The 13,552-nt window shown below is 34.4% G+C and overlaps 1 long non-coding RNA gene across 1 annotated transcript; it reads left to right on the top strand.

Annotated features, from left to right (window-relative positions):
• The first annotated feature begins 10,747 nt into the window (after positions 1 to 10,747).
• Positions 10,748 to 11,715, top strand: LOC134257801 (uncharacterized). The gene is made up of 2 exons (XR_009990002.1): positions 10,748 to 11,428; positions 11,526 to 11,715. It is a non-coding gene; the product is annotated as an uncharacterized LOC134257801 (long non-coding RNA).
• The last annotated feature ends 1,837 nt before the right edge of the window (positions 11,716 to 13,552 follow it).

The following is a 13,552-nucleotide window of genomic DNA, read 5'->3' as shown; positions in this document are numbered from 1 at the left end:
ATAAATTCTCCCCGGCCAAGATTGTTTCATATAAGGTCTTCCGATGTATTTGGATTATGTACTACTTTCTAATGAATTTGTAGAATGAGAGTTACAAGTATTGGTTTTATTTAAAAAAATAATAAAAACAATATACTCACTGAGAGCATTGAGTATTTCAATTAAAATTAATTACTAGATATAATTTATTGGATTTTCTTAGGAATCCTTTCCTTATTATATTAACAACTGAGGGAGGCTACAAGACTTATTTGGAATATCGATAGTTTTGTAACTTATCAGCATTGTAACTGCATTTATTAATTTCTGTATATTCATTCATATTTCTGAATTATCTATACAATATGCTAAAACACACAAATATTTCGGTTAGACTGAAACAATCATGTAGTTGAAGTAAACTAATCACTAAGCAGCAGCGGAATTGCTGTTCAGTATGAAAAATAATGGGGCATTTTATTAAAGAAAAATCTAAATATGTCATTCATATTCGATTTTTGGATATCAAAAATTCGAACGCATTTTTTGATATCGGAACATGATTTTCTGATTTCAAAAACTCAATTTTTTGATATCAGGAAATTATTTTTTGATAGCAAGAATTCAATTTTCTGATATCAGAAAATCAATATTAATTTCTGATATCATAAAATGGATTTCCTGATAGAAATCATTTCTTGACCATAACTTTTAGTGGGTGGGGTCGTGGCTTTCATGTTTCACATACATGTCTATGCATTTCTTGTCACAATACCTTTCTTTGGGTGCCACCAAATTTGACCTCTTGACCTTGACATTGAAGTGTGACCTTCTTTAAAAAACATACTTTAACCTTGGACAGAAAATTTTCGACAATTGAAGCAATGGTTTTCATACTTCACTTGTGTATTCATTGTGACAAGACCTTTCAGTGGGTAAATATTTTTGACCTTGACCTTAAAGTTTACCCCTCCTTTTAAAAACTTAAACCTTGGCCACAATTTATGAACACTTAGTATTAAATACAGTTTCCATATTTGACAAGTGTATTCCGTGTAACAAGACCTTCATTATGGTCCAAACAATTTTGACCTTTGGAGTATTACTTTATTTAAGCCTAGATCTACATGTATTTGACAAATTCGCTAAAAAACTGTCATTCGGAAGCATCAGTGTTTCACAAACTCATCTTATTTTACCATAATAAATTCAATGATTTTATTTTAAAGTTGAGGGGAGTGTGCTATCGATCCACTTTTCAGGCACCTGTCGTCGGGTGCTCTGCAAACTGAGCTACCAGGCCGACATCCACGGCTCCTTTCTTGTAATGCCAGGGGTCCTGAATCGTTTACCAACAGCTCGAGTCAGTAAGGACAAAAGCTGCCCATGCTGATGTCATCATGACATATTGGAAATAACTCGAAACAAATTCTAAAACACTTAGTCAACTTCATAAAATGTGTAAGTCGTGAAATACTCACCAAAAAATCCAAATACAGTAGGACAGGTTTAGCCTATATGGTCTGTAAAGCTTCTTCTACAAATTGATGACGTAATGCATAACATTACGTCACACAAAAAATATACCAAGACATCAGCAATGCAACGTTTCATTTACAGTGGTTCATTCTACTTCATTGCAAAGGAGATGTAGACAAATGATAATGGCATGTGTTATTACCATAGATGTGAAAATATCGCAGTCAGGTTAACGTCATAATGAAAAAATGTAAACGTTGCGATTGCAGGTACTTTGGTTTACCGAAAATCAGAGACGCTTGACGTTTTAAAAATCTTTCTCTTCACATATAAAAATACTTATGCTTTAGTACTGGGATATTTTTTCAATAAAGAGAAAGGCTTGAAACGTAAAGCGCCTGTGATTTCAACATGATAATATGTGAAAAGCACGGGCACTTGTTTCTGTTATGTTTTGAAAATATCTTTAAATCATTACAGAAACAATTGCTTGTGGTGAAAAAGGTGAGAAAAAATGCAGCATTTACGAGCACGGATATGTTAAAACCCGATATGCGGAGATCTTGAAAGAATATGGTACAAAAATAGATTAATATCCTTTGCCAAGAAGACTGAGCACAGCCACTTGTTTTGGAAATTTTTTTGTAGCCCATAACACTTGCTAACAAATGCTATTTTTTTACTATGGGTTAAAAAAATTATTTCTGAAACAAGTGCTTCTATCATAATCATGATTTGATAATATGGGTTAAAAATTTCCCAATCTAATTAAAACAGATCTCGTATTTTGCTATGCGGCGACACAGGAGCGTAAATGATATAATTTTAATTAGATTGTTGAACATTTCCGAACTGAGCTTGCCTGTGGGACTGCGTCAAAAAGCCTGAGTCGTTATGTATTTTTTGTTCCCCGCTTTCGCGAAATCGAGGGGACATTATAGCAGATTTCAAAACCCCTAAATGATTACATTGTTTGTGACGAGCTGACGCTTTGCTTGTCGAGAACTTTAAATTCTACGTCACATTCTCGCCGTTTACAAAACACGGACAGGTCACGGAATCACGGATGCACGGAAATATAGAAAATAGTACAAATCACGGATTGTTTTTTGTACGGATGATAAATCTGTCCGTGCATCTCCGTACATTAAAAAAATCCGTGAGATCTATAAATAAAAATAAAACAAGTGAATAAATATTCACGGAATTTATTTATCGGGAGAAAATGTTACAATATTTAATAACAAAGATTTATATGATAAACTTATGAACTCTTACAATCCATACATTTGATGGTTTTAGACTTTCTAATTTGTTTTTCACTAAGTGTTGTATTTTGACATCGTGGATGAAACCACTGGCGACACTTAGTGCAATTAAACATGAATCCATGTTCAGGCATTCTGCACGTGCAGAACAACTTCATATCAAATGTAAACTCTATTGACTGTTGGCGTTTACACGGAGATGACGGAAATTTACGGAAAATTCCGTCAGTGATACATTTCACTACAATAGACTTGTAGTTACGGACGGAATCTGAGTATTGTTTATATTCATCAAGAGAAATCTGTAAATGTTGGTATTCTGATTTAAGAGTAAAATTCCCTACACCAGCTTTGCCTCGTCTCACTTCACCAAGATAATATTGTTGTAAGAATCGAAAAGATAATACAACAGCATCTATTGGCCCTTCCTTCCAGTTGTTGAGATCTTTCATTAACCAGTTAAAACCCTCACTTTGATTAGATGTTACACCATTTTCGGGATGCATTTTAACAAATTTTTCTACATAGGCTCGAGCAAAATGCTGTATTTTGGAGTGAACATGAGACTGGAAATATTCAACAAATCTTTGACTCCAGTTGCCTTTTCTTGATTCAATCTCGTGGTCAATGGCTTTTTTGTTGGGCATTCTAAGAATATTATATATTTCTTCAACATAAAAACTTGCATCTGATTTATTTCCACCAGATGAGAAAGTGTATCTTTCTATATCTTTCCTGAGATGACGCCAACACCCAACAATCTTCAGGTTTGTCTCTGCCTCAATGGCATTCAATATACCCCGTTCCATATCAATTGCTATCGGGATATTAGCCAGGTTAGTCTTGCAATATTTTCTTAGGATGTCGAAGACAAGCTCATGGTGAGACTGAAATTTACGTTCATGAACCATGAAGAGGGCAGGCAAAACGGGTTTTTCTTCAAAAGCTTGGTGTTTAAACAAAACAGCTGAAACATAAAAATCACCCATAGAGAAGGTAGTGTCATAGCTCAGGAGTTGTTCATTTTTACTGTTCATTTGGAGACTGTCATTCAGTTCTTTTAGCATTTCCTCCATTCCAATAATAGCAATTAAATCTGGAAATGTGGCAATGAAATGAACAAACCCCTTATCTTCATATGCAATAGCTTGTAAGTTTATTAAGGCATCTTTTGTTGGCCTTTCATCCGATTTGACTTTTTCTTTTATGTAGTGAATTTGCCGAACATTTCTTGGCATGTCCGTGATTTCCGCTTTCTCATCCGTGACAACTGATTCTTTATAAATTTTGTGAGCGCTTTTGTCACTGGTCTTTACATTTTCTTGAATTTTTTTGATCACGGAGGGTTTAATTCTCACGGAAATTTTTGTTTGTTTTGTACTATTTCCGTGCGCCTTTGGTTTTGAGAAAGATGCATCTCCAAGATAGTGTATCACGGCAATGTTTTTAAAGTTCGACGATAAAGGAACATACACTTCTTTCCTAAACCTTTTGTCTGTTATTCGTTTTCTCCCCTCCGTAGCAATATGCAAATAGTAATAATACTTTTTTAATTCTCCAGAGTTCCCTTTCACTTTCCGGGTTCCTTCACATGAAAAGCTACGTATAAGAAAAGAAAGAAAGAAGATAAGAGATAGAAAGAAGAGAAAATCGATAGAATAAGAAATATAAGAACAGTTGTTTTACAGCTATATATTTATTAATTATAAATCTTTGAAATATACCTATGTCCATCTGCAACCCAATCTCTGTTCTCCATTTCATTTGTTGGATGAAAAACATAAACTTCGCCACCTTTTGGGCGAAACGGCATTTGTGAATTATGTTCTTTATATAATATTAAATGTTCAACATCTCTAACACTTAGGCTAGAGTGCCTATTCGAAATTATAGGTTGAACTTCTGTAGCTTTATCGTCATCCATCTCGCGCCAAATCCTAGCTCTATTTGTGACGTCACCGTGGATACCATTGTTACGTATACAGTAAAGCTATACGGATTTCCGTAAACTCTAAGTAAAATACTGATAATAATTACCGAATAGCAGAAAAAATATTATCCGTAATTTAAATTTTCCGTATTCCGTACATAAAACTTTATCCGTGATTTCTCCGTATTTTGTAAACTTATTTCCGTATTCCGTGCATCCGTATTCCGTGACTTATCCGTGTTTTGTCAACCTCCTCACATTCTCGCCACATCAAAGGAAGTAGCCGAGATAGCGTCTCCCCCACGCTAAAGTCGGTCAGCTGCAATACACATCGCTGACGTTTAACGGGTTTACAAAAGGGGAAAGAAAACACAAATCTTATTAAACAGTTTAAAAAAGAGCAATATTTATATTATATGCATTTTTAGAGTCCATAATAAATTAATGGCCGTGAAAATTTAATTTTATAGCATTTACCATTTGTGTATATGGCACGGTATACATGCGATATAAAATGATGTACATGATCAATTTAAATTGCTGGATTTTAAGTATTTCGGCCTGGTCATTCTTGGATTGTGTAGTATTTTTCAAATTACTAGTACTGTTGATGTGAAATGATTTTTCTGTGGAAAAGAGAAATATTCCGTTTATGTATCAAACCATGAAGTGAAAGACTTGAGAACTAATTAAACTACACTTGTATACGTACATAGATTTTTTTTTTTTACATGTTAGCTGCAGATCTGTAGCTCTCCAGAAAAAAATATATTGATAGACCGGAGAGCTACAGTGCCACCCATTGAAAAAACTGTATATTTATTGCGCACAAAAAAGTGCGCTCGGTTCTTAATTAATTCTTCCAAATTCTTACCTCAATTGCAAATAAGGAAAGATTTCAAAAAAATTCCTTTATCTTCTATCAAGTACTCTCGTAGTTGACATCCGAACGAAGCATATTGGACCGAATTATCTTTGAAACCAAAATGGCAGTATAAATAAGCGAAATGTTCGAAGATTACAATATCAGGGTCAGGAGGACTATTAACAACAATTATGAGGAATGTTTGGTTGTGGAAAAGGCGAAAGAGTATGTTAGGAACACATGGTTAGTAATATTTTGAGATTACAGTTTGAAAAACATGGAGAAATAAATCGAGAACCGAGCGCACTTTTTTGTGCGCAATAAATATACAGTTTTTTCAATGGGTGGCACTGTAGCTCTCCGGTCTATCAATATATTTTTTTTCGGAGAGCTACAGATCTGCAGCTATTTACATGTGTACCCCCAAACAACCGTATTATACCAGTATAATATGTACTTGTACTTTAAGTATCCATAACATAAAAGAACATTTCTGTCAAGAGAAGTATGCCTATTCACAATTGTCAATAATTATATCAAAACACTAAATTAGAACGAGTGCAGAGTTTTGTTTTAAAAAATACACACGTATAATAGCTCTCTCTCTCTCTCCCCAGGAAACGTTTCAGTGGCTGCATATATGTATTTCACTCTGTTGCATCAGTGATGTTTAAAATATGATCAGGTATTTTCATTAATTTTGCACTCTGATTTTTTAATTATCAGTAAGCACACATTAAATCCATTCTGATTGCTCATATACGACATACATGCGCTGCTGCAGAATTCTTAAATACTGCGCATCATGTAGAAAAGTACTCAAAAGCACATTTTCGCAATCCTTTATAAAACTGAGATTTCTGTAAGAACATGTAAATACCCATAACAGGGAACCCATACTGAGCACTACGTACGCAGAGTTTTTGCAAACAGCAACATATCCTCCATATGGGGGGGGGGGAGGGTTAGAATGAAAAAACAGGTGCAATTTCAGCAACTGTGGGACAACTTTATCGAATGCTAAGACAACTTTTAATGATTATGCGATTCAATGAATATTTATATTGTACTAACGCAGTGGAACTACAGAAATCAGCTCAGTATTGAAAGTTTAAATATGCATAAGTGGTCCCAATTTTATCTACCAAGGCCGTAACTACCTTGAAGCAAGTGAGGCAAATGCTTCACCAAATTTTTAGAGTTTTCTAAAAAGTGAAAACTTATGAATTATGCGTGTCTTCGTGCTAAATTAATATTTTCAACTTTTGTTTCAATTTCTGTGAATCAGTCCTCTCACCAGGTGCCTCATTTTCATTTAGATGACTTGTAAATTATAATTCAAAATGTTTGTTTTGTAAATATTGTTTGATTGTTTAACATCCCTTCTAAGAATTCACCATTCATATTGAGACATCAATACTTGCCGGTGGAGGGCTGCAAGTTTTAAATTTGTACTGGGCTTTCAGAAAATGATTGAACAGTGAGAGATCTGTTTTGTGTCATCGTTTATTGTGACCTAGTCCTCAGTCAGGCGCGTAGCATCGTTTTTAAAAGTGTGGGGGGGGGGGGGCAGCCAGAGAATTTTTTTTTTTTACTTACCTGAAAAAGTTGACAAGCAAAAAAAGGGGGGAAAGTTGCCCAAAGTCTATTTCGTGGGGGGTGGGGGGGGGGGTAGGTTAACTTTTTCTCAGTGTCAACTACTTTCAGTACCAATTCTAATACTACATTTTCGGTACATCACTAAAAGTGGGGGGGGGGGGGGCAACCAGGCTTTCTATTAACATTTCATAGTATAAGTAAGGATGGGAAAAAAGTGGGGGTCGGGCAGAATTATCGCATTGAGAAGTGACATAGAGAACAATAACATTTGACTTACTATATTCAATTTCTTCTTTAATTCCAATTAAACAGATATGAACTGATTCGGAAACAGCAAAAAGTCTAAATATAATCTTTTCTAAGAAGTTCAAATACGTTGGAACCGTCCTATATTGCACAAGTAGGGTACATGTATATCCAGCCGTAAACCTTTCTTTTCCTGCTTTTCGTTTTCTGTGGAATTCTTTGCTTTCAGGAGAAATTTATCAATTTTACCACCAAAAACAAATGTTTAATAATGTCCACAAAAATAAAATGCCCCTGACTTAAATCCTTCAAAATGACATTGCTATCCTCAAACAGAAATTTTTGAATTTATAGATATGAACCTGTATTGTGTTTGAAAACTACTCATTGTAAACCGTCACCTGACAGGTAGATTTTACCCCGAGGGTATAATCATCACATCTGGGCCTGTACAAAATGGCAATAGTCAGGGTCAAAACGATTGTTCCTTGTTACAGCAGCTGCCTATATAATATATATACCTTGTGAAAATGAATGTACATACACTGTGTGAGTAAAGGGTCGCCCAGGAGAGGGGTTGGTGAAATTCGTTTCAGATTTTTTTCATATCATCATGTAAGTCAGGGACGGATAACTTTTTTTGCATTTGAAAAAAGTTTGACAAGCCAAGGATAAAGAGAAACTCTGTTTCGGGTGGGGATTAGGGATTAGGAGTACTATCCAAGGACAGCTTATTTATTTTCTTGCTGGTCGAGGATAGATTACTAGTATTTACTTTTAGTTGTTTTCGAGAACAGTCTATTTATTTTCAAATCTGCCAGGCCCATCTCTAGGAATCAGAAAAGACATGTGTAATAAGATTTTGGCTTTATAGACATAGGCATCGGAACCGGTGGGGAGGGGGAGGGGCTTGCCTTTTACCCTTAGCCCCCCACTTTAATTTGCTTCCGACGCCAATGATAGATATTTTCCGTCGTTTGGTAATAATTACCCTGTTCATACAACATTCGTTAAGACTTAAAAATAAATTGAACTTCAATCGATAAAATTTGAAGGTAAATGGACACGTCTTCCCCGGCCTTCCCTCTTTATCTTTTCTCTCGAATATACGCATAAAGAGGGTCTCCATTTTCACCAGTATATTTTGTACCAAATTGCAACAATCTCAGCATGCATGACTTGGGTTGATACACGTAACTAATAAATCCAATGATCAATGAATCATGCACTACTCGACTTTTATACTTGTACGCAAATATGAAAAAAAAAAAAATTTTACGATAATAGAATAAAATAATCGACCAATTTAAATATTCGTAATGGACTGAAAAAATCTTAAAATTTTTAAATTCAAGGTTTAAAAAAATTTTTAACTTTGCAGGTTACATTCAAGAAAACGACATCAGGACTGTCTACTCCATTTTTTGAACCCCGAAAACAAGCTGTATGTTGCAGCTGACCGACTTTAGCGTGGGAGAGACGCGATCTCGGCTACTTCCTTTGATGTGGCTAGAACGTGACGTAGTATTTAAAGTTCTCGACAAGCAAAGCGTCAGCTCGTCACAAACAATGTAATCCTTTAGGGGTTTTGAAATTTGCTCTAAATCCCATTCGTCTGTCCGTCAGTGTGTGATAAAAACTTTAACCTTGCTCATAACTTTTGATTAAGTGGAGCTATGACTTTCATATTTCACATGTGTATTCCTTGTGATTAGCTTCAAATCTGTATAGCGTTATGGTTTTATATATTTGTCTTTTACCATAATCCCGTAATGCGAAAGGGTGCAATTTACGGCGCAATATTTTTGCGCACTTTTGGGGAGAATTTCTCCACTTTCTAGCTTTGGTCAATCAACTACCTTTCACTCCCTATAAATTCTAAGCACATTATTTAATGTTACAAATCCGTATATTTTATCCATCTTCCAACCCTCTATAGTCGTATCTACGAGTGATAAACTCGCTTGATTAAAATTATTTGTTAGATTGCTGAAAATTCACTTCAAGCGAGTTTATTGCCTGTAAAGTCAACTATAAATGGTTGGTATGTGGATAAAATATACATATTGGCTACAAAATGTGTCTAGAATTAGGGAGTGAAATGTAGAACTTTGATAGAGCAATCATGGATAATCTTCTAAATGGCCTAAAACTCAATTTTTAGTGTACTTATATTTAAAAACATTTTTAAAACAATGTAGAAATCAGAAGAGAAGGACAAATATGAATTATTTTATTATAATGCCAAGAAATGACAAAACGTGTATTTGAGGAACGTGTCATCTGACCTTAAGATGTGAAATGCAAAACTTAGCGACAGAAAAAGGGATATGAGTCGATGACGTTTAGTTCTGCTCCCATGATAACCATCTTGTTCAGTATCCTCTTTCTTTCAAATTGTCAGTAGAAACATCTAAAATGCTCAATGGTACTTCATTAGGAAAAATCAACTTAGCTCGCTTGCGCAGGATTTCATTTATAGCTTCGTATAAAAATGTAACAGCAGTCAACAACACCAAACGACATATATTTTTGCAAACTAGATAATGGTAGCGACTGTTGAATACCGGTATGCGAAAAGTTGATTTTGAACGAGATTTTTTGTACCCTTGCGACATCAATTTATTTGCCTGTATTCTCATAGAAACGAACATGTTCTTGCGAATCAAATCAACTGTGAAACATATAAATGCTTTATATGCAAGTGATAAAGTTAAAAATCTACATGAATAAGGGAAGAAGCCAGTAGAAAAATGAAATTACTCTGTCCTATTATGTTACGAATGTACAGAAATGACAAACACTTTTCTGTACTTAGAAAATCTTGTATCCCAACATACTTTCCCTATTTAAAACCTATATACGTGTATGTCAGTCACTGTCATGACTGTGGCTTTGTGGCAACACCTTTTTTTTTTTTAAAAATGTACGAATTTGATCAATCCACTTTGAAAAAGAAAATTCAAAGTGTGTCAAATTTAGGACAAAATCAACGTTTTTTAAAGTGATTAAGACTTAAAAGAGTGTACTTGATCTATGACATCAACATTATTTTTCACTGGAGGCACTTTTAAAACTTTTCTCTTTGACAAAAAATTGCGCAAAACTGATAGTATCAGGGACCTATATACTAACTACTAGCATAAAGGTCCCTGATATTATTGATTTCTTTTATTCGCCGAGAAAAGGGAGAAGACATGTAGAAATTTAAGCCCCTCAGCTCATTTCTTTATTTTCTCTACCCAGTGAAAACTAAAAACAAAATACATTAATTAATAATTTATCAAGAGGGATACTCGTCCTTGTGTGTGGAAGGTGGCACTCTTACCATCAGTTAAGTCAGAGAATAACAAACTCGGAATGGGAACATCTATATTATTTACATCGGAATCGAGAGACAATAAATTTTACATTGCATTTTATTACATCGGAGTCGAAGTACGACAAATTTCAAACAGCAACAGAAGGGATCACTCCGATCAGAAGAAAAAAATCAGTGCAATGTTAAAACCAAGAAGACCATTTTTTCGAACAAAAAGACGAGTAATTATTGCTTTCCTCGCTTGGAATTTTATTGGAGCATTTTATGTGTGGTTGCCCCATGTTTGGAAAATCCAAGCAGAGGATGCGGCTGGCCAAAAACAAAACAGCACACCAGCAAGTCGGTGAACATATAACTCTGTTACAAACGTGATTCGAGACAGTGCTTATACGTGTTTTTGACTCAAAAATACATGTTCGATAAACTGTGTGATAAATCACCCTTCCGCTTGCTCCATCGATCCTATACTTAAAAAAAAAAGATAGTCGATGGATGAATGACCTTGACGTCACCAATGTTTGTATAACAGAGCAGATTTGTGATGTAACATCTACATTTGACACTAGAACTTGAATCCATTTCATCAATTTGATTTGCATTAGGCCTATTTGATTATAGTATCGAAATACGTCCTCTTAACATTCTTGTGCCACTGCCTACGTGGTTCAATTTTTACAAGGAATATTGTTTGAAGACAAAAGTGAAAAGAGGATACTAGTGTGTCATGTTTACATAGACATGTAAGATAGTGTCATGTTTAAATAGACGTAATATACTAAAGTAGACTACAATGTGCAAGGAGGAACTTTATAAATACTGCATTTCATTCTCTTTTAGAATAAACTTCAAACTGGATGTAAAGGGTTCCTGGATTTGGCAGGGTACCTGGATTTGTCAGAGAATATGATAAACATTTCCACATGGTGTTTTTTTGTTTTTTTGAAAATTAATCCTAACTGTGATATAATAATGCAAGATTGTTATTTCTAAAAAAAAAAAATAAAATAAAGAGATTCATATATCTTTATTCTGACTTCCAGCTATAACTTTCATATATAGCCTTAGCCCTAATTGCAATTGAAATGCAATTAAAATTTTTTTGTAAGAAATCATTCAAGCATCTTCACATCTGATAAACAAATTTCACATTCCAAAAGTTATCTCCCGTTGTCAGCTTAATCTTTTGCTCATTTTTCTCAGTATGACTATGTCATTTGTAAGTTACCTGTAAATATTTTTTTCCAACTGCAAATGCTATCATACAATTTTGATCTGTACCTGTATTGCTAGAATTAGGCACTACATGAAAAACATAAGAAGATACATGTATTCATACAGATTTGATTGCCTCATGAAACTGGTAATGTTAAAGTTGGAGAATAGTGTTTTATGTATGTTGACCCCTCAAAGAGAAATAAGTTTTGTAAATGTGATAGTCCTCTATCCATGAAGAATTCCTTGAGTTTACTTAGCTTCATGTAATTGACTCCAAATATTTACATTTTTATGCGCCCTGATCGATAGATCCCGGGCGTATATTGTTTTTGTCCTGTCTGTTTGTTTATCTTTCTGTCTGTTGTCAACTTTAACCTTCGCCATAGAGATAGAGACTTCATATTTGGTATGCATACTCCACTAATAAAAGTCCTTTCAAACGTCGACAAGGTCAATGATCTTGTGACCTTGACTGTGACCTATATGCTAAAAATAGTTTTTTATACCTTTTGCCATAACTTTTGAACAATGGGTGATAGGGACTTCATATTTGGTGTGCATACTCCACCCATTAAGTTCTTTCGAATGACACCAAGGTCAATGACCTTGTGACCTTGACTGTGACCTATATGCTAAAAATAGCTTTTTCCACTGTTTGTCATATCTTTTGAACCATAGGAGATAGGGACTTCATATTTTGTACACTTACTCCACTAATAAAGTCCTTTCAATTTAGTTTCAAACATCGACAAGGTCAATGATCTTGTGACCTTGTCTGTGACCTATATGCTAAAAATAGCTTTTTACACTTTTTGCCATAACTTTTGAACAAAAGGAGATGGGGACTTCATATTTGGTGTGCATACTCCACCCATTAATTTCTTTCGAATGACACCAAGGTCAATGACCTTCTGACCTTGACTGTGACCAATATGCTAAAAATAGATTTTTTGAACTTTGTTGCCGCCGGGCGCATAGTGTTTCACAAACACATCTTGTTAACCATAATTTTCATCTCAATCACTTTTGACCAGAATACATCAAGGTTTGCTACTACTGAGTACCAGTATTTCAAATTCATTTGTGACATATTTCTAGCATATACTGCAATATTTTTATTAGCTCTAGCTTAATGTATTGAGTGCAATCATGCACACACACACGTTCCAAGCCAGTTTCTTTCTTATAAATTATCAAATAGTATCTCTTTAATGAACTCATATTGTTTCAAATATATAAGCCACAGTTAATATTGACTGCCAAGATTTTTATTAACGTTTTTTTTATTACACTAGTAGTACAGCATTGATGCATCCATCATTTTCTGGATTATTTGTCACCTGAGCATATTTACCTGAAATAAAATTAAAAAATTAATACAAGCTATCATAAAATCCAAATATTTAATATTACCGGTACTTTCTCGAGCTCTAGGAAGCATTTCAAACACAAAAGTAAGAAAATTATATGGAAAAAACTTGCACAGCACTGTAAAGGTTACAATAAGAAATATAGGTAATTTTTTAAGATAAGAAATACACACTTTATTAGGATGGGCGATTCTATTAAGGACTTCATTTTAGCAAGATGACGTCACATTGACAAGTGCATTGCGATCAATGCATCATTTATATACTGTTGTTTGGGAT

This window comes from Saccostrea cucullata, unplaced genomic scaffold (assembly GCF_032062105.1).
Source record: "Saccostrea cucullata isolate Sc308-1 unplaced genomic scaffold, CSIRO_AGI_Scuc_v1 ctg19436, whole genome shotgun sequence".
Lineage (NCBI taxonomy): Eukaryota > Metazoa > Mollusca > Bivalvia > Ostreida > Ostreidae > Saccostrea > Saccostrea cuccullata.
Note: the sequence above shows the minus strand (reverse complement) of the source record. Positions and strands in the feature narration are given on the sequence as shown.